The sequence below is a fragment of the Akebia trifoliata genome, chromosome 4 (assembly GCF_017979445.1).
Source record: "Akebia trifoliata isolate Shusen 1 chromosome 4, ASM1797944v1, whole genome shotgun sequence".
Taxonomy (NCBI): domain Eukaryota; kingdom Viridiplantae; phylum Streptophyta; class Magnoliopsida; order Ranunculales; family Lardizabalaceae; genus Akebia; species Akebia trifoliata.
In genome coordinates, this window is record NC_141378.1 from 30,260,241 (window position 1) to 30,286,236 (window position 25,996).

A 25,996-nucleotide genomic window follows, 5' to 3' on the forward strand; every position below is an offset into this window, starting at 1 on the left:
TTTTTAATTTTTTTTTATTTGTCGCTTTTAAAATTCTGTTTTATTTTAGATCGTGAGAGAGAGTACAACGATTGCATGTACAACAACTTCTTTAGCCGAAGAAATTAAGGAGAAATCTTCAATAGGTCTTGATCTATATCTATGATTAATGCCCCTTCGAGTTCTATGACCGCAATTCCCTCTCTCCCTCTCCATTTGCGCTTTATTCGCCTTCTCGTATATATTTTTTTGTCAAGGGTTTTTTATCGGTATTTGGTTTGAAACATTATTCTTCTGATTTGTTTTTTTTTTTCACTCGTTGATTTGTTGAGATGTTTAGACTGCTTTAACTAATTTTTTTTCCATTAAGGTCAACGGTTTTAATGTTGATTCGGAGTATTTGTAAAAAAGGGGTTTTTGAAAGTAACGTTTTGATTTTTGGGGCGATTCGAATTTTTGGTTCTTTGTGGCAATAATGTTAAGGTTTTTTTTTTCGCTCTATCATCACACCAATACTTGTCGACAGCATACCACATTTTGATATTTGTTTAATTGCAAACAAGCTGGTTTGGCAATAGATTTTTTTATGGGCTGTGTTTTAATTAATATTTTTTTTTTGTAAAAAAAAAGAAAAAAAAAAGGGTTTATGCTCCTTAACCATACAACCATCATTTTAGCCTCAATTTAATTTTCATTGAAATCCCAATTTTCTTAAAATCACCCAAAATAACCCCTAATTGGACCATAAAAGAAAAAATCTTTTGGATCAAATAATGTGCTTGACTCTAATTATAAATCTGTGTGGTGTACCCATTGATTGCCGTAATCTTGATTGATACATATGTGGGAATTGCTTATTTTGATCCTAATGTTGATGTGATTGGTTTGATTAAAATTTCGATGGAATCAATGTGGTGATGAAATAATTAGGCCCATGGGCCCATTTGTTTGAAAAGGCCCCGGGCATACCCCACCCTATTTTGCACACACAACTATAGCACGTTTACTACTTTGCACGCTTGCACGTCCTATATAGCCAACATGGCACTAGTGTGTGGCCCGGTCTCTTCGGAGATGCGACGTCATTCATGAAAACCACAACTCCAGTCACGTACCTTAGGGTATATCAAACTGGGACATCAGTACCGTCTGATTAGGTGATTCTGAAAGGTATATCGATGCACCCAAGCTAGAACGACCTGAGCCTTTGACCTATTGTGAGCCACACAGTCACATGTCCCGTTTGCCAATATAGTACTAGTACGTGGTCGGTCCCCTCGTGGGATGTCAAACCATTTATGAAAGCTACAACTCTTGACTAGTACCATAGGTATATCAAAGAGAATCCAAGTACATCAGTTGCACTTCTTGGTCAAAACCAGTGCCTAAGAGAGATCCTGCTCCGATGTACTACTGTACCAGGTGGATAGACTACGTCTATTCCAGAAAAGAGGTGATTTAAGAGTGTTTTTGCTCAAGCATCGCGTGCCACCTCTGATCTGAGGATTAAATTGACTATTTTTGGCTTCAGAGAAGTGAGTTGAAGTTTTGGATTCTTACCTATACGGTATATCAAACCAAGTCACAACGTACTGTCTGATTGAGTACGCTCGAAAGATATATAGCTGTACTTGGGCAAGGGTGGCCAGATAAAAATGCATTGCTTGTAGTAAGCTTAGAGTCTAGAAACCTCCCCTGTAGGTCACGACTCGAACTTATCGTGGGTATTCCCAGGTTGTTTATTAAATGGTACTTTGTGATTGATGAATGTATGTGAATGATGATATCAGAATGTATGTTATTGATGAGATCAGAATGTATGGTTGTCCTCGAAGATTAAAGTTTTTGTTTTACCTGATTAAAATGGGTGCACCGACCCAATAAAGAGTCCATTTCTTGCAATAATTCATAATGACCCGGTCCATCTTGACCCAACAATCATGATGGGTTGGCCATTTAAATTAAAATGAAAATCAAATTCTTTTCTAAATTCGGGTTTCAACCCATTTTCAAAGAAGAAAAATGATTTACAAAAAAAAAGTATTATCCAATAGAAGTGTTCTCTAGAAAAAAATATTTTCCAAGAAAAAGTATTTTCCAGAAAATGATTTCCATAAGAACAAGATTTTTCAAAGAAAAAGTAATATATTTTACATAGACCTTGGAAGTGTACTAAAATACCATTTTTGTGTCAAATCAGGATGCTAATCATAGGTAATAACCCGATCGACCAGTTAGTCAAAACAACCATCATAGGTATGCACCCTGTAGAGAAGATTAATTTTGGGAGATTCATGTTGAAGTATTCTCTTTACTTCCACGAGTTTGAAATTGACTGGAACCTCTTACGTATGGGTAGGAGTTGGAACCCCTATCTTCACATGTTTCATATTGCACTTATGGCCCACTCATGAGGATTATTGTGGCATTATAGGGATATCCACTTCAGAACCTCTAGTCAGGCCCTCATTGAAGACAGAATATTTTGGTGATCTTGCCACACGACTGAACATTTCAAAAGAAGAAGCCAAGGCCCTAGTCCATAATGGAAGATTGGACTTAGTACCTTTACTGGGTCCGTATCGTTCTCGCAGTCATCCCGTCAATGTAAAACCCGAAGCCTGACGAGCCACTAGAGACTATCGATTGTGCCTAGGAATCCTAGCCCAATACATGCTGACCTCCAAAAGTGACAGTCAGACTGTCCCTGAGTCCTTCATATATATAGCATCCCAACTCTCAAGGAAAGCCAACCCTGTACCTCTTATCCTAATAGAAACTTTCTCGGATCTAAATGCCATAAAGAATGGTGAGCGGGAAAGCTTCAAAAGAAGTCCCCACTTACTCTATATGTGACTTTATGACTGTCTCAAAATTGTAGATGTTCCTTCAAATCTCGAGTATGGGCCAAAACACTTTTCCAAAATAAACCTGCTAGTGCATCACAACTCAGTCAAGGCTTGGAGCAAATGGTTAGACTCTCGCCTTGCCCGTCATATCGATTTAAGATGTCCTTGGTGGATGACTGATCCCCCTATTCTAGGAACCAAAGGATCCTACTATGTCCGTCTGATCGGTTTAGAAGAAATGTCTTTCTACCAACCTGTATTGATTCCAGAGCAGTACGATGTACCCATAGAATTATCTTTACTTTAGCACAAAGCATTCTTCCTTCCCGAGCCATTAACTAAAAAGTTAGGGCATCTCATTGAGAAGGCTTGGAACAAATGCACCTTAGGGTATTCAAACGGATCAGCAGAATTCAAAGAGTCAGTTGTTAGAGCCAAAAGGATCAAGCCTGATAGCAATCCTGATGACCATCAAGACAAAGCCAAGCGTCCATGTAAAAAATAGTTTAAGTCAGATTTGTTGAAAGATATTGTAACGAGAACGTTTCTTTTATCAGTCATTTTCAATAAAGCTATTTTCCATTGAATAAATATTTATTTCATTTTTGAATAATCATTGCGTGAATGGATTAATTAATGAATTGGTGCACAAACTTCAATAAAATGACTCATTAAAATGTTATCAAGGGGGTAACACTGAAATTGATTAAATCTATCTTTGATGGGGTCATATAAGATTATCATTGCGCCCAAACTCAAGCGTCTACCGCCTAGTTAGAGTCGTAAGTCTAGTCGGTTAGAATGAGCAACAGCACCAGGTCAACAAACAGAGATGGCTTCAGAATCTGAGCTCACAGAGATCCGTAAGATCTTGGCAGCCTTTCCAATGAAATCAACAGTATAAGAAGCAAAGTAGAAGTATTATAACAGATCTCATAAGGAAAGAAGGTAGAAGAGAAACGTTCACATGAAGTCTTCGAACTCGACGGAGACGAAGAGTATGTTAATGAGAATCCAGTGTTAGCCAACAAAATGTCTCAACTGGAGTCAGCTATGAAGAGTATAAAGGGTATCAATGAAATTGCAGCACGCATTGAAGCCCTGAACCGTATCCCTAGAATTCATTTGCCAGAGTAGTTTGTAATGCCTGAAATGGACAAGTTCATAGGGGTAGGTTGTGCAAAAACGCATCTTAAAGTATATGTTACTAACATGCGCACTATGGGGTTCAGCGAAGAACAACATTGATATTTCAATTAACTCTATCCGGGTCAGCTCTGCGATGGTTGATGTGTCAAGACCCTACTATAGTAGGTACATGGGAGAACATGTCAAAAGCTTTCTGGTATCAGTATAAATATAGTACTGAGATTGAGACTTCAAGAAGGGATTTGGAAGCGACTGAATAGAAAAATGGGGAGACATTCACTGATTTCATTGGTCGTTGGAGGGCCAAAGCTACCCAAATGTGGGATAGACCTTCGGAGAAGGAACAAGTAGTGATTATCCTAAGGAACCTCTCTGAAGGATATGCTCAACACCTAGTGGCCCAATATCTCCCTACTTTTGAGTCCTTGTTACAAGCCGGAAGCCAACTCCTGAATGTTTTTGCCTCGAGGGTTCTTTCTAACCCCTTTGATAACAAGTCTAAGAAACCCTATATTCCCAAACCTAGTACCAACCATGTTTACATAGCCAACACGTCAGCTACCCCAGCTCAACCCCCAGTCCGGACTAATAACCAGGTTCACCCAAGTCAACCTCGAACTCCACGTCAGTTTACCAATCTAGGGATGAGTCTCACTGTACCTATTCACAAATTAATGTAAAAAGGGCTTCTTACCCCTATCCAACCCTGACCTTTACCAAATCCCTTGTTAGCAGGACACAACTCTAACTTGTTTTGCGTGTTCTATGAAAATTTTGGCCATCACACTGATCGATGTATCACCTTGCGTCATGCCATTCAAAACTTTAATGAAAACAAAAAGATCACAATCCCTAGTCCAACATCACCAAATGTCACCACTAATCCACTACCCACCTATCAACCTCCACCAACCCTAAACATGATTTCCCACACCCCATTACTATTTGATCCCGTCTCTCTCATCTATCCAATCTAAGTTAAATCGCCTAGTTACCCCCTTGTCGGGATAACTTTCACTGATGAGGTTTTCACTACAAATTATGAACCATTTGATCTAACCTCGGATGATACATACTGTCTATCCCCACCTCAATACAGACAGATGAAGATCCATACTTGTTGACTGAAGAAGATGAGCCTTTCTCCCTCTCCTGTGACGAAGTTAGACATATGACTTGAGGGGAAAGAGTTTTTAAGCCACAAGAACTCTATGTTGATAACCCTGCAGCCTTGACAAGAAAAGAAAGAGAATATCCTATCAAAGAAAATATCGAAGAAGATAACGCTGTGATCAATTGAAGAAATCAGGGGCCAATATCTCGGTTTGGGATATACTAATGGCTTCCACTGCCTATAGGGAGGCTGTTCTCAAAACATTAAGTACAACCCAAGTCTCCCTTGATACTTCTCCATATCAGTAGGCCAGTATAGTAGGGGCAACTTAGGTAGAGAATATCTTATCCTTCTCGAACTCAAATCTCCCAAAAGAGGGAGCAAGCCACTGTAATGGGATGAGAGTACCTCTGGTTTTAATTGATAATGGAAGTGCATTGAATGTTTACCCTCTAAAGACTGCTACTTGCCTTGGATTTAAAGTTGAAGATCTCAAGCCCACTAATCAAGGTGTTAGGGCATATGATAACACGAAAAGGGATGTACTAGGAATTTTGCACCTTCGATTGTCTACAGGCATAGTTGAATTTCCTGTGAAATTTTCAGGTTATTGATATCCAGTCCTCTTTCAATTTACTGTTAGGAAGACCATGGTTACACCAGATCAAAGCCATACCTTCCATGCTACACCAGAAAGTTAAGTTCATCAAAGATGGACTAGTAATTACCCTTCATGGAGATGCTGAGATTGTGGGGATTGTAAATAATACCGAAAACAAGAATGAATCGTTACTTGAGATTCAACCAGAACAACAGGGGGTAGAGCTCAGTGGGTTTGAATTTGAAAAGATATGCCTAGTCCAATGGGATCACTCAGTGAAAGAATATTTCCCTCTTGAGAACACCTTTAACTACTACATGGCCAATATGTTCAAAAAAATGAGATTTTTTCCAGGTATGGGCTTAGGTCGTAAGCAACAGGGTATTAAAAAGGCACTAGTGATTAAAGAAGTCATCGACACATTCAGGCTAGGTTATAAGCCTACTAAAGAAGATTGGTCCCAATACTGGAAGACAAAGCGGGATAAGACAATTGCAAAAAGATAAGGACGCACTACAGATCTAATTAAAATGAAGCCTTATCAACCCTTAATGGTTATTTCGTGAAAGAAGGAGAAGATTTCCGTTATTGTGGGTTCCCAGAGCTGTTCATTAATCATATTACAGGTACTCGTTTGCCGGGATTTGAAATTTTCTTTGACATGGAATAGCCTAAAAAGGAATCAAGCACAGAAGTTGAAGAAAAGGAAGCTAAAGATGGGAAACTTAATCTGGACTCCTTCAATATTGATCAGCTATTCATTGAAGATCACAACGTCCTAGTGTTGTCATTAGAGAAGGGGATCCCAAATATTCAGTTTGTAATCAAACCCGCGGTTGGGTCTCTTTCTCATTATCATGTAATGAGTCCTGTGCTACATGTCTAGGCTGGTTCTATCAATCCTATTCAGTCTAACATGTCTAGTATTTCTGTTGAGTCAGGTAAGTCTATTATTTTTGTTGAGTCAAGTGAGTCTATCAAGTCTGCAATGAGTCCTGTTACCCCATCTCTTTTTAATGAAATGAAAGAAATTTTTGATTACCCTGAGTGCAATAATAATTTAACTAATAATCTAGCTTCAGAGGGAGAGTCTTCTGACGAAGAACCTCCTCCTAAAATAATCAAATTACTTGAACAAGAAAATGAACGTTGGGCTCAACCTCTATAGAGGAAGTAGAGGTTATCAACCTCGGAACAAAAGAAAGTCCTCAAAAGATTCGGATTGGGATCACCTTATCTTCCGATGAATGCAAGGGGATAGTAGACTTGATCAGAATATTCAAAGACGTGTTCGTGTGGTCTTATGAGAACATGCCGGGAGTAAGCACAGATATTGTTCAACATCGGATTCCATTATATCTTGATGCTCGACCAATCAAATAGAAACTTTGACGTATGAAGCCGGAATGGACTCTAAAGATTAAAGAAAAAGGTACAAAATAGATTAACGCTGGATTTTTTTAAGTAGTGGAGTACCCTGAATAGATTGCTAATGTTGTCCCGATACTTAAAAAGGATGGAAAAGTCAGAATATGTGTGGATTTCAGATACCTAAACAAAGCAAGTCCAAAAGACAATTTTCCTTTACCACACATAGATATTTTAGTAGATAATACGGTAGGGCACGATTTGTTGTCCTTCATGGATGGTTTTTCGGGTTATAATCAGATAAAAATGGATACTCGGGATATACAAAAAACGTCGTTCATCACACAGTGGGGAAGTTTTTGCTACAAGATTATGCCTTTTGGTTTGAAGAACGCTAGAGCCACTTATCAAAGAGCAGCCACGACTTTACTGCATTACATGGTACACAAGGAAGTCGAAGTCTATGTAGATGATATGGTAGTCAAATCTAAGGAACGACTGGGGCATGTTGCTTCATTAGAGAAATATCTTACAAGAATTCAAAAATACCAACTCTGTCTCAACCCGTAGAAATGTGTATTTGGAGTAACTTTTGAAAAATTGTTGGGATTTGTGGTCAGTCAAAGAGGGATCGAAGTGGACCCTATGAAGATTAAAGCTATCCAAGAGATGCCACCGCCTGAGATTGAAAAGTAGATCCGTGGTTTTTTTAGGAGATTCCAATATGTCAGTAGATTTATCGCTCAACTCACCAACATCTGCGAACCTATTTTCAAGTTTCTTAAAAAGAATGAACCAGCAGTTTGGAATTAGCAATGTCAAAAGTCTTTCGACCAAGTCAAGGAGTATCTCTTAAACCCGTCTATTTTGGTTCCACCTACACCAGGTGAACCACTTCTTCTTTATCTGTCAGTCATAGAAGAAGCTATGAGATACATGCTTACATAGTATGACAAAGATACTCGCGAAGAAAGGGTTATCTATTACATCAACAAAAAGATGTTAGAGTATGATTGAAAGTATTCAGTCCTAGAAAAAACTTGTTTGGCACTAGTATGGGCTACTCAAAGACTCCGACACTATATGCTATCTCATTCAGTTATCTTATTATCTCGGATGGATCTTTTCAAATATCTCTTCGAGAAACCGGTACTGACAGAGAGAACCGCACGATGATTGTTGTTGATATCAGAATTTGACATCAAGCATGTTATGCAGAAATCTATCAAGGGAAGAGTTGTGGCAGAATACTTAGCAGATCACCAGGTAGTAGAAGGAACACGGCTTGTTGATCAGTTCCCACATGAGAATATCTTGCATGTTGAAGAAGAACTGCAGAATCAAACGTGGTAGCTATACTTTGATGGGGCCACCAATCAGAATGGGTATGGAATAGGGATAGTCTTTCTTTCTCCTGAAGAATGCCATATTCCTATCGTAATTAAGTTACCTTTCTCCAACACCAATAATACAGCAGAATATGAGGCATGCATTGTTGGACTCGAAGCTGCTTTGAATTTGGGTATCACAGAAATTGAAGTATTCAGGGATTCAACCTTGGTCATACATTAGTCGTTGGAAGAATGGAAACTAGGGATGAAAAGTTGAAGTCCTATCATGAGTATCTGTTAAACTTAGTGAATAAGTTTAAAGCTATCCTGTTCTAACACCTATCAAAGGAAGATAATAGATTTGCTGACTCTTTAGTCACTCTCTCTTCAATGATCCATTTGCCCCCTGGCATGGAATTGAGACCGATCACTGTCGAAGTCAAAGACAAACCTGCATATTGCCATCAGATCAACATTGCTACTCGACTACCCGATGGGAAGCCATGGTAAACAAATATAAAAAGAGTGTTGGAAAAACAAGAATTCCCAGAAGAAGCATCGAGGAAGGAACGACAAACCTTACTAAGATTAGCATCTCAATTCATCCTATGCGTAGGAAGTTTATACAAAAAGTCTTATGATGGGATTCATTTGTCATACGTTGATGAAGATCAAGCTAAACAGATAATGGTTGAACTACATTCAGGGGACTGTGGTCCTCACATGACTGGGAAAATGTTAGCTAAAAAAATTATGAGACAAGGGTACTACTGGCCCACGATGGAAACAGATTGTCATCACATAGTCAAGACCTGTCACAAATGCCAAATACATGCAAACCTCATACTGTGCCACCTTCTCAATTAGTTGGTCTAACTTCATCGTGGTCATTTTCAATTTGGGGAATTGACATTATTGATAAAATATCGCTAAAGCATCAAACGGGCATGAATACATTCTAGTTGCTATTGATTATTTTACTAAGTGGGTCGAAGCTGCCTCTTATGCTGTCTTCATTACGTCTGCAGTTGCAAAATTTATCCAAACGAACATCATCAGTCGGTCGAGGTACCTTCGGAACTGATTTCTGATAATGGATCACACTTCAAAGTCGAAGTTAGTACATTGTGTTCGAAGTTCAAAATCTCAAACCAAAAATCATCTCTTTACCGTCCTCAGACCAATGAAACAGTTGAAGCGGTCAATAAGAATCTAAAGACAATCATCAGGAAAATGTGTCAATCACATCGAGATTGATCAGAAAAACTACCACTTGCACTATGGGCATATCGAACTTCAATTCGATCCTCTACTGGAGTTACTCCTTACTCCTTAGTGTATGGCATAGAAGCAATCTTGCCAGTCGAAATGAAAATCCCAACTCTTAGGGTTTTGTTGGAAAGTCAATTGTCAGAAGCAAATTGGGTTCGTCAACGGTAAGAAAAATTAAATTTGATAAAAGAAAAACAACTAAGAACTTTGTACCATGTGCAAGCTTATCAAAGAAAAATCGCTCATGCATTTGACAAAAAGATCAAGGCCCGTCACTTACAAGTCGGAAATTTGGTACTCAAAGAAAATCGGGCACCTATCTTGACCATAGAGGGAAGTTCAAACCAAATTGGGGAGGTCCGTTCATCATCAAGGAAATATTACCAGGAAAAGCTCTCAGACTTCAAGATTATGATGGAATCGAATTACCAGAACCAACCAACCTTGACCAAATTAAATTGTACTCCATTTAAGGAGGCCATCTGTGGTCGAATCAATTCTCCTATTACTCAGTTCAATATATCCTTTCTCAACCCCTTTACAGTCTTTTCAAAAAAAAATTATGCCTTTTTATTTCTCAACTCGGTCACCTAGCCTAAAGGAGGGAAGAATTCGAACTACAGTTTGGTCTGATCCCAAAATTCTGGGGTACGTAGGCAACCTGAGAAGTTACTTCAGGCCCAACCACATTAAAATAAAAAAATATATATATTTCCCTACACAAAATAAAAATAAATATATAGGGAAGAAAGTTCAAAGAAAATTTTTAAAAGAAATGTCACACAATGGGCATTCGGGTTTTTAAGCCTTAAAATTCATTTTCTTTTTATACCCAGTCCTAAGCCTACTTATAAAAGTCTTCCTAAGTACCGTGTGAAAAAGTTAAGGAAGGTAGCAAAGCATGACCAGACAGTAACTCTAGAAGTTCAGAAGAAAAAGAAAAAGAAAGAAAAAATAAAGCCTGCTAGGTTGAAAACTCGAAAAAGGGCGACTTAGGAAAAAATTAAGGCAAGCTCACAAGGTTGAAAATTCGAAAGGACGGTTTTGGCAATAATCAGAGCAAAGAAAAAAAAAGAAAAAAGTTCGCTAGTTTGAAAACCTGAAAAGGCGATCTAGGCAAAAGCTAGAACATTCTCGCTAGTTTGAAAACCTGAAATGGTAATCTAGGTAAAAGTTACAGCAATAAAGAAAAGTGAAAAAATCTTTGGGGAGTTAAAAAACTAAGAGTGGTCTGAGCTGAAACATCAGAAGTCTGAATAATCAAGTTCAATACTTAACTTAAACCAGGCACTGACTCAGAAGCCACAAGTATCTTGTCTACGATTGATCTGAAAATATTTACTTCCCCAAGTGAACCAAAGGAGAGAAGGGTGATTTCCATGATGACTCTCTAAAGGAAACATCTTGTTCTCATGAGCCTGACTCAAAATCTTCAATATAAAATGTCGAAATTATAAGTTGAATATCTATTGCGCTTGTGGTAATCAAATATTTCAAACATTCATACAAGGGGCATTTTCTTTCTTCTCTGAATATTTAGTTTCCCCTTATACTAGGGGCATTTTTTTTGTTTTTTTACAAGATGTGGTCAATACAATGTTTCCTATCAACCTAGGCGCATTTTTGATTTCTAGCCTGATCAATGATAATCTTAAAAGATAATGAGAACCCTTAATTTAAGATTACCCTCGTGATAGCATTTTTTTGAAAACCCATGAGGTTAAAAAGAAGTTAAAATTCATAAAATTTTGAAAAACTTTGAGGTTCAAACAGAAGCATTTCTGATTTCATATTTGATTTTTCCCAAAGATTAATTATTACCCTTTTACCTAGAATAGGAGATAGGACATTCTTTCTTTCCCAGATTCAATCATCTTTTCCCAGATCTATTAACTCCCAGATTCAATCATTTTTTTCCATATTCATTTTCAATCATTCTTTCCTAGATCTATTCATTCCCAGATTCAATCACTTTTTTCCATATTCATTTTCAATCATTCTTTCCTAGATCTATTCATTCCTAGATTCAATCATTTTGTTCTAGATTCATTTTCAATCATTATTTCCCAGATTCACTCCTTTCTTCCCACTTTTACTCAGCCAGTGCCACCGAGGGTTTTCTCATAATTATGCTCAAATACCGTCGAGCGTTTCTCAGAATTATGCTCAGATGCTGCCGAGGGTTTTCTCAGAATTATGCTCAGATACTGTCGAGGGTTTCTCGAAATTATGCGTAGATACTGCCAAGGGTTTCTCAGAATTATACTCAGATACCGCCGAGGGTTTCTCGGAAAAATGCTCAGATGCCGCCAAGTGTTTTCTCAGAATTATGCTCATATCACCGAGGGTTTCTCGGAATTATGCTCAGATGCCGTCGAGGGTTTTCTCAGAATTATGCTCAGATACTGTCGAGGGTTTCTCAGAATTATGCGCAGATGCTGCCGAGGGTTTCTTAGAATTATGCTCAGATGCCACCGAGCATTTTTTTGGAATTATGCTCAGATGCGGCTAAGGTTTTTCTAGAAATTACGCTTAGATACCGTCGAGGTTTCTCAAAATTATGCATAGATGCTGCCGAGGGTTTCTTGGAATTATGCTCAGATGTCGTCGAGGGTTTTCTAAGAATTATGCTCAGATACCGTCGAGGGTTTCTCAGAATTATGCTCAAATACCACCGAGGGTTTCTCGGGATTTTGCTCAGTTGCAGCCAAGGGTTATCTTGGATTTTGCTCAGTTGCCGCCAAGGGTTAGCTTGGATTTTGCTCAGTTGCCACCAAGGGTTAGCTTCGAATTTTTCCTAGTTGCCGCCAAGGGTTAACTTGGATTTTCCTCAGTTGTCGCTAAGGATTAACTTGGATTTGTCTTAGTTGCCGCCAAGGGTTATCTTAGATTTTGCTCAATTACTATTGAGGGTTTGCTCGGATTATGCTCAGCCAATTGCCGCCGAGGGTTTGCTCGGATTATTCTCAGTTAGGATTATACTCAGCCAGTTGTTGCCGAGGGTTTTCTCAGATTTTACTCAGTTTTCACTTAGATCCTCTGAGATTTATGTCAGATTTTAAGTGCACACACTTGCACATTTGTGTCATTAGTCAAGGAGAATTTTGTAAAATTCAAGGATCTAATACTGTCAGTGAGGGTTCTCGCTCAAGGACCTGACAACTTCTTAGTTTGGGGAGAGTTTTACCCTCAAGGATTCGAACATCCAGATGAAATGTTAAATCAGGCTGCAAAATGAACTGTCACTAGCTTTGGCATTCGGATATCGCACTATCTATCAAAATAGATTTGCTATCTAGTCTGCTTCAACCCTCTGCCAAAGAGGGGCATCTGTAGACACCCCATTTTTTGCATTCACCTGATTAATCAACTCGTCAACCCGATTGCAATGGTTGCCAATGATGGATGTTTATTCCAATGCTTTATTTGTTACTAGATATGTTTCAGAAATTCGGATGAGGTATCTCAAACTAACAAAACTATAGAAACCACGTTACGCTAAAAAATATAACCCCAAAAATATAAAAATCATCATCTTACCGACAAAAAGAAGCTTTTCGATAAAAATCACTAAAAAATGACCAAATTACCAAAATACCCTAACTTCAAAACATCCCTAGAGCCCACATTATACTTAGGAAAATCCTTTCAAACACATAAAACAATAAATCGAAACCAAATAAATCATTTCGCCAATTTTTACAAAATTCGACAAAATTATGAAAATACCCCTTATAAAGTTCACAATGATGTCGCACAAAAAATTTCATAAATGACACAAACTAATATTCCCATTGAATTCCTTACGAAAAATTGATTCCAAAACATTCTACAAACATTGAAAAACGACTTAAAACGCAAAAAGTCCTCTCCGAGGGTAAAACGATAATTTTACAATTTTAATAATTAAAAATTACGAAATTAATAATAAAAATATTAATTAATGTAAAGTGAAATCTTAATGAAAATTAAAGTCAATCAAATAAGACTAAAGTCAAAATTAAAGTCAATCAAGTAAGACTAAAGTCAAAATCTTAAAGTTAATCAAGTAAGACTAAAGTCAATTAAGTAAGACTAAAAGTCAAAATCCTAATAGAATTCTAATTAAACAATAACTCTATTTAAAATAATTCTAATTAAACTATAACTCTATTTAAAACAATTTTAATTAAAAAATTTCTTTATTCAAATGGGGCGACAGACGTCGTTCTAAACTTAGCAAACGAACTCGACTCATAGAAATAAAAGGGATAGATTCAACCTAAAGAAGACATGACCTTTCTGAAAAAAGAACTCAAGCTAACCCAAATGACTCATGAAAACTCAAGACAAGTACCCACACGAGCTTGATTAGGATTGAGGACTGAGATATTGCTTACAACTGGTAGGATTGAAGCACTATGATCTTTAGGGAACAACTGGGCGATGTTGAGAAATTCTGAGGTCATTTCTAACTGTTGACTTGATATTGACGTTTGTTCTAATTGACCGGACTTACAACCCTAGTTAGACGATGGACGATTGAGCTTAGGTACAATGGTAACCTTGTAACCCCATCAAATGTGGATTATCACATTGATAACATTTTAAATGAATCCTAAGGTTTTATTGAATTCTGTGTACCAATCCATTAAATAATTCACTCATGTAATGATTATTCAGAAGGAAAATAATTTTATTGCACTCTTGAAAATTATTGACAAATAATGTTTTCATTAAATATAAAACCTTCACAAATCTGATTATTTTTTGTAATTTAATAATTTTTCAAGGTCAATGAAAAAAATATATTTTTTAAAAAAATATATTTTTTGTAAAAATCCTTTTTTCACAAATTTTCCATGCAAAAATAAGTCTTTTGCAAATCATTTTTCCTTCATTTCCTTTTCTTTTGGAAAACATTTTTTTTGGAAAATATTCTTCTTTCAGAAAATATTCTTCTTCTTTTAAAATGGGTTGAAACCCAAATTAGTAAAGAATTTGAATTTCATTTTGATTTAAATGGTCTGGCCCATCATGATTGTTGGATCGAGATGGACTAGGTCTTTATGAACCATTGCCAAGTTTTAAAATGGACTTTTTATTGGGTTGGTGCACCCATTTTAATCTCAAGTCAGGTTAGATAAAAATTTTAATTCTCGAAGACAACCATACATTCTGATCTCATCATTTACATACATACATTCATCATTCATAAGGTCCCATTCAATAAACAACCCGGGAACACCCACAATAAGTTCGAGTCGTGACTTACAGTGGAGGTTTCTAGACTCTAAGCTTATTACGTGCAATGCATTTTTATCTAGCAACCCTTGCCCAAGTACACCTATATACCTCTCGATACGTAGTGACTTGGTTTGATATACTGTATAGGTGATAATCTAAGACTCCAACTCAAATCTCTGAAATAAAAAAACAACCAGTTTAATCCCTAGTTGAGAGGTGGTACACGATGCTGAGCAAGGGCCCACTAAATACCTCTCGTCTAAAATAAACGTTGTCTATCCCTCTCGTACAGTAGGGTACAGCAGGGCAGGATCTTGCTTAGGCACTGATTTTGATCAAGAAGTGCAATTGATGAACTTGGATTACCTTTGATATATCGTCTAGGTACAAGTCTAGGGTTGTAGCTTTCATAAATGATTTAGCATCCCACGAGGGAACCGACTACAGATTAGTACTACGTTGGCAATCAGGACATGTGACTGTGCGGTTTACAATAGGTCAAAGGCTCAGATTGCTCCAGCTTGGGTGCATCGATATACCATTCAGAGTCACCTGATTAAACGGTACTGATGCCCCAGTTTTATATACCCTAAGGTACGTGACTGGAGTTGTGGTTTTCATGAATGACGTCGCATCTCCGAAGAGACCGGGCCACGCACTAGTGCTTCGTTGCCTATATGGGACATGCAAAGCGATAAATGTGCTAGTGATGTGTGCAAAAGAGGGTGGAGTGTGCCCTGGGCCCTTTTTCAAGCAAATGGGCCCGTGGGCCAAATCAAACCATCACAACATGAATATCATATGAATATTACCAATACAATTCATCACATCAAGATTAAGATCAAAGCATACACATCAAAATATATCTATCATGATCATGGTATGTTAGATAGACAATCAACAAGGATAGCATAACCATAACTAATCATCGACCTATCATAACAACAAACCTTTTTTTTTCTTTTGTTTATAGTCCAATCAAGGATGCTTTGGGCAACCCTAAATAAATTGAGATTCTCAAAGAATATTGAATTGAGAATAGATTGATAGTTGTAAAGATAAGGAGCGATGAACAATTTTTTTTTCTTTTGAAAGACATGCATAGCAAATCTTTGGAGAACATCGGCTAACTTGAATAACTCATAAGGTTTCAAATTTTACTAAAAGTCATTAAGCCAATATAGCCATCTCATCGATAATCCAATACCATAACCTTCTAGATTTGATAGAAAAATTTGGATCCAAAAATGAAATTCACATTTTTTTACTTTGGTCCAATGTTTTGAAAATAAGCGGTTATGAAATCAAATTGAAAACCAAAATTTGAAAATTAATTTTTAAAGATTTTTTTGAATTTTTCCTTTTTTATAGAATTTCATCCGCCATAAACACGTGGCATTGGATCATTTTTCAGGTGCCACGTGGCAGGGTTAATGACTGTTAGTAAGAAAAGAACCTTACTAAGCTAGAAAGACTAGTCCATTCCCTTTTTTGTTTTTTTTTTTAAATTTATAAAACGAAAAACAAAATTAAAAGAAAAAGAAAAAACAAAAAAATTCATGTTGCTGCCAGCAACATTAACAACCCAAAACTCTACTTTTTGTTTTTTAATGTGCTGCCACAAAAAAATTTAACATTACTGATAGCAAATACACTTCACCTCATCTTAGTTCACTCTTTTGTTTTTTTTATTTTTTTTTATCAACATGTTGCAGCCACAACATGCTGCCAACACCTCAACCTTTTTTTTTCCATATGTGTTCCTGCCAGAAACACACAACTTGGAAACTTTTTTTATTTTTAGTTTTTTTTCATTTTTATGTATCAACTTGCAGCATACACAGCTCACAACACTCACAATTTTTATCTTTTTTTTTTTTTTGTTCCCAAGCAAATTCCAAACAAATGGAATAGACCCAATTTCCACTTCATCCAGCCACATCAATCTATGAAGAAAAGCACTTGTTTCAAAATTTACAACCTTACGTGTCAAAATCTTGTTCTTTGGATGACTACAATTATACAGAACCATCGAAGACCAATTCTTCTTTGGATATACAGTCTGCACCACTCCACCCATCTTAGTACTTTCCTTTGGCGTGTAATCAGATGAACATGCATTAATGCAAATTTCTCATCAATTAGTTCTGTTAATTCCTTGATGTCTGCAAGATAAAGAAAATCACAATCCACAAACATAGACCAGCCTTCATAATTAGCTAGATATGGAGTCAAGAATCGAGTAAATGAGAATTCTATACTCTCTGTTGCTCCCTTCTCTCTCCAATAGAAGTCATTGTTCCTCAAATCAGATTGTTTGATTGGTATCACTTCGATTGGAATCGAGGAATGCTTCAAGATCGAATGACGACAACCTTCATAAGCCAGATCTTCTCAAGTACCGTATCCTACAAAGATCTTAAATGCCCTTGATTTAACTTTAGTTCCATTACTCAAATGCGTTCTCTTCCGTTCAAATTCACATGAACGGGTGGGAAAGACATTTTAGATGCTTGTAGAATAGATCTGAATTGAGTTCCTGACTCGATAGAAGAAAAGAGACAAAAAATAACAAAACCAGAAATAGAATGCTATTTCAAAATGGGTTTTAGGGGGGAGAAGATATGGGTTTTGGGGAGGTCACGATCGAAGGGGCAGAGAGAGAACGCAGTATAGTTCATGTAGCGATAGAGGAGGTCTGGGTGGTCTCTACAAGCTGAGGCGATTGGGGAGATGTGAGAGTAGAGAGATGGTAAAGGGATTGTGAAGCTGGAGAGATGGTAGAGAGAAAGAGGAGAGAGACGTCTCTCTCTCTCTCTCTCTTGGCTGTCCATTCTTTTCTACATGGAGAAGAAGATAGAGAAAGGAAAAAATTCACGTTTTGCTAATGGCACACCAGTCCGGTATGCTGTTTTTTTTTTTTTTTTTTTTTTGCAATTTTTTTCTTGGAATCCCCTCTTCATCACGAACAACTTTAAAGAAACAATTTTTCTTGTTTCTTAGCACATTAGTTACAAATAATTTATCTTCAAAACTCGCCACACATGCATAGTAACGTGCCAAAAAAATTGCATCCAAATTTTTTCTAAAAAGTCCATAGCTCTCATCCCAACCACCATCATTCCATCTTCAATGAAACCAAACATTTGAATTATTTAGGGTCTCCCAAGTGATCCTGATTGAACCATAGAAAATAACATGCCAAAATCAAATATTTAAAGTCTAAACAAATGATTACTAATTAAGCCAACAAGAATAATGAAAACAAAATAAACATATAAATAAACAGTTAAAAATAAAGAAACTAAAAATAACTAGGTCGTCTTGGCAATGTTCCCATACTTAGAGCTTTTCAAATTTGATCCTCAATAATCCCCAGCGGAGTCGCCACTGAAAGCGCCCTCGATCCGCTGGGTGTGCGGATCCGCTTTTGATTTCCGAGGTTTGGGAGTCGCCACCTAGTTATTACGGTCTAGGAACCGAACATTGACTATAAACAGATAAGGAAAACTAATCTACAAAAGAAACTAGGTTCGGAGATCATGTTACGGGGGTTGGAAGGTGTTAGGCACCAACCCCGCCCGGCAAACGTCGGTCTCTACTACTTCCCAAAAACGATTACATTGCAAAATATACTAAAAATAGTGAATAATAATAATAATAAGTTACCTTGCGGATTACAACGATTCCTTCAACACTAACGGAGAGTATCCTCGTATGTATTTCCTTGCTATTCTCCTATCACCGGATCTACTTCTGATCTCCAAGTTGAGGTATCTTCTTCTTAGATCTGTGAGTTTTTTTAATTTTTTTTATGGATTTCTAGGTGTTTTGAAAGGGTTTTTGAGTATTTTTTGAACAAAAGTTAGGGCTTAAAAATCAAGGTTTTGAAAAGGTTAGGGAGGCTTCTTGACCTACTTTTTCTAGGATTTTCTTTTTCATACGAGATTAGGGTGTGGAGACCCCTATTTATAGATTTTTTTAAAAGCGTTTTAGATAGAGTTAGAGTTAGATTATGTTTCTTTTGGATAATTTTATAGTTTAATTAGAATTCTATTAGGGTTAGGGTTTGACTTTGGTCTTATTAGATTGATTAGGGTTTTAACTTAAGTCTTACTTGATTGACTTCATTTTAGGGTTTTGACTTAAGTCTCACTTAATTGACTAGATTTTAGGATTTTGACTTAAGTCTTACTTGATTGACTAGATTTTAGGATTTTGACTTAAGTCCTACTTAATTGACTTGATTTAAAAAAATTTAATTTTAATTAGGATTTCACTTTACATTAATTAATGTTTTCATTATTAATTTCGAAATTTTTAATTATTAAAATTGTAAAATTATCGTTTTATCCTCGGAAATGACTTTTTGCGTTTTAAGTCATTTTTTAATGTTCCAGGATGTTTTGTAATAGATTTTTCGTAAGAAATTCAATGGGAATATTGGTTTGTGTCATTTATGAAATTTGTTATGCGAAATGGTCGTGAACTTTATGAGGGGTATTTTCGTAATTTTGTCGAATTTTGTGAAAATTGACGAAATGATTTATTTGATTTCGATTTGTTGTTTTATGTGTTTGAAAGTATTTTCTTAAGCTTAACGTAGCCTCTAGGGATGTTTTAAGGTTAGGGGTATTTTGGTAATTTGATCATTTTTTAGTGATTTTTATCGTGAAGCTTCTTTTTATCTGAAAAATGATGATTTCTAGACTTTTGGAGTTATATTTTCCTAGCTTAGCGTGATTTTTACAGTTTTGTTAGTTTTAGATACTTCATCTGAATTTCTAAAACATATCTAGTAATAAATAAAACATTAGAACAATCATCCATCATTGGGAATCATCGCGATTGGGTTGACGAGTTGATTAATCAGGTAAATACAAAAATGGGGCGTCTACAAGTCTGTCAGATTCTTAAGAGGTGTATGGGAGTACCAATGGCAATGTTAGCACCCCAAGGCGAGATGATCTAACTTTCGAAATTCAAAAGTGCATTATCTTTTGCAAAGTGTGCCCCAAGTTTGTGACAGCCGATACCAAAGCATTTTGAAGAACACAGAAGCCCTCATACGTATAAGTGCCCAAGACAAGAACTTGATGAGGTTGGAATGAGTGAAGCTAGATCGTCTAGTCCAAATTTTAAGGACACATCCTTTTTAGATGAGGTCAAACTACGTTCTGTGGCGTCCTGCCAAACTCTAACACAAAGCCCCCATGTCAGATCTTGAGGTACAAGGTGGCGCCTCGAAATTTTGGCATGGTCTCTACTGTTTATGTTAGCATTCCCTGAGTTCAACCTGCACCTGATAGACGACAAACACTATCCTATATATATACATACAAAATATAATACTAACAGAAGCCTACATACATCAATAACATACGATAGATCAAGGTGTAGAAAGATAAATAAAATACAGGATTATACAAATATTCCTCACTCTAATAAAAGTCCTAACGCTCAATACAAAATCTATAATACTCCTAGACAAATCGACACTACTAGGGGGTACAACCCCAATACTCACCAGGTGACAGACTCTGGTTATCTATCTAACCTACCAAATGATCCTCACTTGTGCTCTATACCTGCCTCGCCAAGCTCTAAATCTGAAACTAAAAAAATGGAGAAGGAGAGGGTGAGTAACAATGGTTACCTAATAGGGAAACAAACAATTTCTACCAATAACCTCTCCTAACATGAATGAATAAACATACTAAATCATTTCAACATATGTAAAGTTTTACAGAAGAAACTATGATAAACTAATACATATAGTCAGCGACTAAACATTTTAAAACTCACATTACATCAATCAATAGTACCCATTATAACATTTTCTTTTTATACAAATCTAATTAATAATCAAATGGAAACATTAAACATGCATTTCATTTTATATATCAAAATAAGGAAACATATACATAATACATAATAGTGGAATAGTGGAATTAGAGAATTGGGATTCACGACTGGATCACTCCTAGTCGAGACATGATGTTTCATAATAAAGTATTAGTTCCTAATTTTGTGGCTGGTCGCTGTTTACCACACTTGCAAGACCATTTATTTGGCACAGGCTACCGTTTAACGTGACCGTAAGCAATGGGTCTCTTTTCGATGTGTCAGAACGTTCGTCTATGCCTATCAAGCATGCATGTGATTCTCAAATATTCAAACCATTCGTATATGACCACATTTACATTACAAGTTCACTGGTAAAGATAAAGAGGAATAAACCCAGATTTCAGTTGTGATTCCACTCTCATACGCGTCCCATACAACGTATGAGTTTGGTTGTCCCTACAGTACATCCCAGGATAGTATATCACTTCGAATGATATGACAAACTATATTTTCAAGTATTCACAAGCTTTTTAACAGTTCATAATATATATATATATATATATATATATATATCATTTCCTCTCTTTGAAAATAATTAAGAAATTTTCTTTGAAAACAAATAAGAAATTAACATTACAAAGTTGAGAATGGATATCCAGTTTCCTACCATGCAACTGTGGTCACCCGGCCTAAAATAAATAACAAAACTTGGAGCCTCTATACCAATAGAATTTAAATAAACATGCAACCAATCATTATCCCTAGATATCCTTTCACCAACCTACACACAACATTACAATGTAAAATGCAAACATCACCCATCGGGTAAGATTCTTATATTTTACCATTTTATCCCCTTTTCCTTTTTTTATTTTTTTTTTATTCTTGCACTTTTTACTTTTTTAAACACATCATTCATTTTTCGAATTCATTCACTCAAATATTCATTTTTCGATGTCAAATTCTTTTTCACATTTTAAAATTCATTTTTATCATTTAAATTGAAAATTTACAAAACTTATATCAAAGTAGGGTCCGACCAGTGCACAGAACCCAACTGACGGGAATAACCTAATGAAATATCTTACCCACGTATAGTTTATTATAAAATACAAGTAAATATATCAAATATACAAGTTCTTGTATGAATTTGAAATAACAAAAAGAATTCTATATATTTTTTGGAAATACATCATAAGTTTTCATTAAAATCCTAAATACGGTTTTTACAATCTACAGTTATCAATAGAAATTGAGAGTCCTTACAATCTCTGTACGAGATGATTGAATCACGTGACGGAAATCAAGACGATTGACACAAAAATTGAGATGGATCGAACTTCGAGGTAACTAATTTTTGAATCTGACCCGGTGGTTTCGAAGATCTCGATGCCGTCATCATTTCTCCTTTCTACGACAGATGAAGGTTTGACCTCAAAACTGATGAAATTCGAGGTTTAAAAATTGAAAATCTCATATCACGTACGACTAATTTTTAATGATACGAGGTGAAAGAGAAGATGAAACGAAAAGATATTGGGTGGATTTTGTAGATGTCGATGTTGTAGACATTTTTTCTTTCAATGTCGGAAGTTAACGGCGACCCGTTTGCGATGAATCTGAGATTGAAAATCGAAGAAAAATATGTTTTTTAAATGGTGACTGGTTTTAAACGAAGAAAATAATGATGAATATTATTTTTATTTTAAAAAAATTATTTATATAAATGCAGGACGAAATCGATATTTTACCTATTGTTTCGTTCGATAATAACTTGACCGTCCGGACTCTAAAAGTGATGAATGAATACTCCATTTTATCAAATTTTTTATTTTGGATCTAATGGTGTGGTCAAATTCTACAAATTATGTCTCTAGACAAAAATTTACATTTTTGGCCCAATAAGACTCTAAAATTGACGTCGTTTTCATTTTTGACGATATTTCGACTTTTTTGACTCTAAAAATGACAAGTAAATAGTTCATTTTCTATAATTTTTCGTTATAAATTCAATTGTTTGATCAAATTTTAAAAATTCATGCTCTAGCAAAAGTCATTATTTTGGCCTAGTCCGACTCGAAAATCGAGGATTTTGTAACTTTTCTATTCGAACTCGCATTTAAGCGTATTTACAGACTAAAGTATCTTTTTCGATCATTTTATATCCTACAGTGAGGTCATATTTCATTAAAAATAATAAAAAAATATCCTAAAGTTTTATCCTAATTCCTACTTTAAGAATTTTGTCAAATTTTCACTATATATTTTCCTTGAGATACAAATTGAAATTTAGGGTTTTATATGTTCCCTGTAAAATGCATTTATAAAAAATTTCAAAAGGATGGGTAAATTGTATAAAGGACAAAAGACGTTAGAATGACGATTTGATTAGCTGAATAACACGAGAGAATACGAGAATTTGAGATAGTCACTACTAGAGGTAGATCTCAAAGGGATTAGATGTTTTCATTAAAAATTTATATTATGTTTATTTATAGTTTGCTATTAGAACTTTCTTTGTTAAGTAGTTGTTTTTGTTTTATCTGAATATTGTATTATTTATGTTTTGTTTCAAAAACGGTTTCTTTATACAGTATTTTTCAAAAATCCTTTTCTTTTTCATAATTATTTTGTCTTGTGCTAGTTTACACAGTGTAGGTTGAAAATACTAGTGTGTGTTTTTCCGACATAATTTAGGAACCAATTACCTAAACTATGATCAAAGTATTTTTCATAGTGTTTTCAGGGATTAGACGTTGCGATAGTGGTGAGTGGTATGTTATCTCATTTCAGAAGATATTGTGTTAATATTACATGACTGTAAGATCATTTTCAGGTGTTATCCAACCCATTTCATTTTCTTTTGTCAATTTCAATTTTGCATTTGCATGTGCATATTAAAATATTGAGGACAATATTATGTTTAAGTTTGGGGGTATAGATCGGATGTCCATCTATTTTCTTTTACTTTCTATTCAAAAATCATAAAATTTTAAAAAATATTTTGTCAACTTTGTTGTATTTTGTTCAAGATCTTAGCTTGTATTATTAAAACACTTAGTTAAAAATATTAAATCGGTCTTTGGTTGGAAGCGTTGATCTAAAGTCTCCATTCGTGTTTCTCTGATGCAAAAATTAGAACAAAGTTACGTTTTGTTTATAGTTACTTCTAATAAGGTTACCAAGAGTCTAGGTTGAATTAAGTGAGCTTGTTGTTACATTCTTTCTATCTAGAATATAAAAAAAATTAGGTTTGATGAACTTTGACTTCCTTGTTCATCTGGTTGGCTGATTAGAAAAAAAAAAAACAAAATTGGGTTGAATATGTCTTGAGCAGCAATCATTTAATTAAACAAAAGGACTACCTATTTTTCTTAAAAAGAGTAGAAAAAATAAAGGAAAAGAAAAAAATAAAAGAGTAAGAAAAAGAAAAATATCCCTTGAAATGAAAAATAAAAGAAGATTAAAAATAATCAAAGTTGAAAAGTTTAGAGTTTCAATAAGGTGAAAGCTATCAAGTATAAAAACATGAGTGTGCTGGAATACCACAGATAAAGCCCCTTGAGGTATTAAAGTGAACATTCACATTTCTCACTACCCTTGATAGGATGCAAAGTTTAGAATTAAACCCTAAGTGATCCAATTATTCTAGATTAGTTAGAAGGTTGAAACTCACTTTAGGAAACCGGATCTCTTAAGTTTCTAAATTAAAATCACCATATCTTAACCATCAATATCAGTCTAAGCTTTTTCATTGAGAAATAAGAGTTGAGACTCCATACCAATTATTACTTCCAAATGATTGACAAATCTTAAAGAACTTGTACTTTTAAATATAAGTTTTTGTTTTAACCATTATTACTTTAAAAGTTATTTCGAATTTTGTATGTATATTTTCTACAACCCCTCATAAGTCAAACTCGTCCACTAGAAGTACCTATCGATTTAAGGGATTGCTGCATTCGCTAAATGTAGTTGAATGCCTATGAAAGTGGCAAATTTATTTTCTAAAGGACTAGAAAAAGATAAGTTTTAAGATGTGATTAGTGACTCAAAACATTGATTTATCCACACTTTTTCCAGATATATATCTCAATTTTCATCCTTATTTCATTAGATTAGATAAATAAGTATGTTAAGTCTCAATTTATCACATTTCATGCTACACCATGTTAATTAATTTTAATTATACAAAATAATTGTAAATATCGAAACACTGATCATGTGTATTCACTATATAGGTCAATGATCAACTCATCCAAATGAACACGAAATCACTAAGTAAAAGTGGACTACAATCAAGAAGTCAAATCAAACAGCCAGTCAAAAATTGAGATCTGGATGTTTCCAGATCAATCTGGCACAGTCAACTATGAATGTGGCATAGTCCACCTCGGTTGGATTGTCCTAGAATTACTCTAGTTTGTTTCACACGTGTGATTATACGCAAGAGTGATGGCAACTATTTTTTTATCCTTCGAGAACACCTCAAGTCTAGAAATATATCATTTTTCCAATTAGGAAAAAGTCTTTGGGCTCTTGTCCTTTCTCTCTTCTACCCGCAATGTCCTTAGCTTTTTCTCATTAATTTTTATTTTTAGTGAGGTTTTATTTCAGCAACTTCTGTAATTTCTCAAGGAGATAGTGTATCTTGGTTACTATGAATACAAGTGTTTTTTCTTTTACTTTTTCTTGTATCCTTGTCACGACCATATACTAAACTCCCACATTAGGGAGAGGAGGAAACCTAGGACCAAGCTTCAATTTTATATTATTTCTTTATCCTTCCATGTTCTTTATATTATTTATAGGATTCACTTCAAGGTTTTATCCAATTCTAATGGATCAAAACTTTAGATGAATCTCTACACCTCATATGATTAACTTAGATGTTTTATATTTTAGATAAGATTAAGATAGAAGATGATTAAACTAGATATTTGATGGTAGGAACTTCACATGTTAATGAGTGAAGGAGTCCTAACTATAGTATTTTCTTAAAAAGCTTCATGTCATATCTTCTAACCCAAGAAGCTCACACCAAGCCCTTGAGGTTGAGTGCAAAGAAGGATAAACTCAAATACAGTTTTATTTGCTAATCCTAGGTTACTTTAATCACTAATAATTTTATCTCTTTTGTTTTCCTAGTATAATTTTCCCTTATATTACTTTATTTTCCAGCAACATCTACTCTCCATTTTGTTTCATAAAAATACAAACATAGATTTTAAATTATAACTTAGATTAACTTCATTCTTTC

At 35.3% G+C, this 25,996-nt stretch overlaps 1 pseudogene; it reads right to left on the reverse strand.

Moving 5' to 3' along the window:
* The window catches only part of LOC147404701 (protein CDI-like), a 49,387-nt pseudogene that overhangs the window by 18,525 nt on the left and 4,866 nt on the right, over window positions 1–25,996 (reverse strand).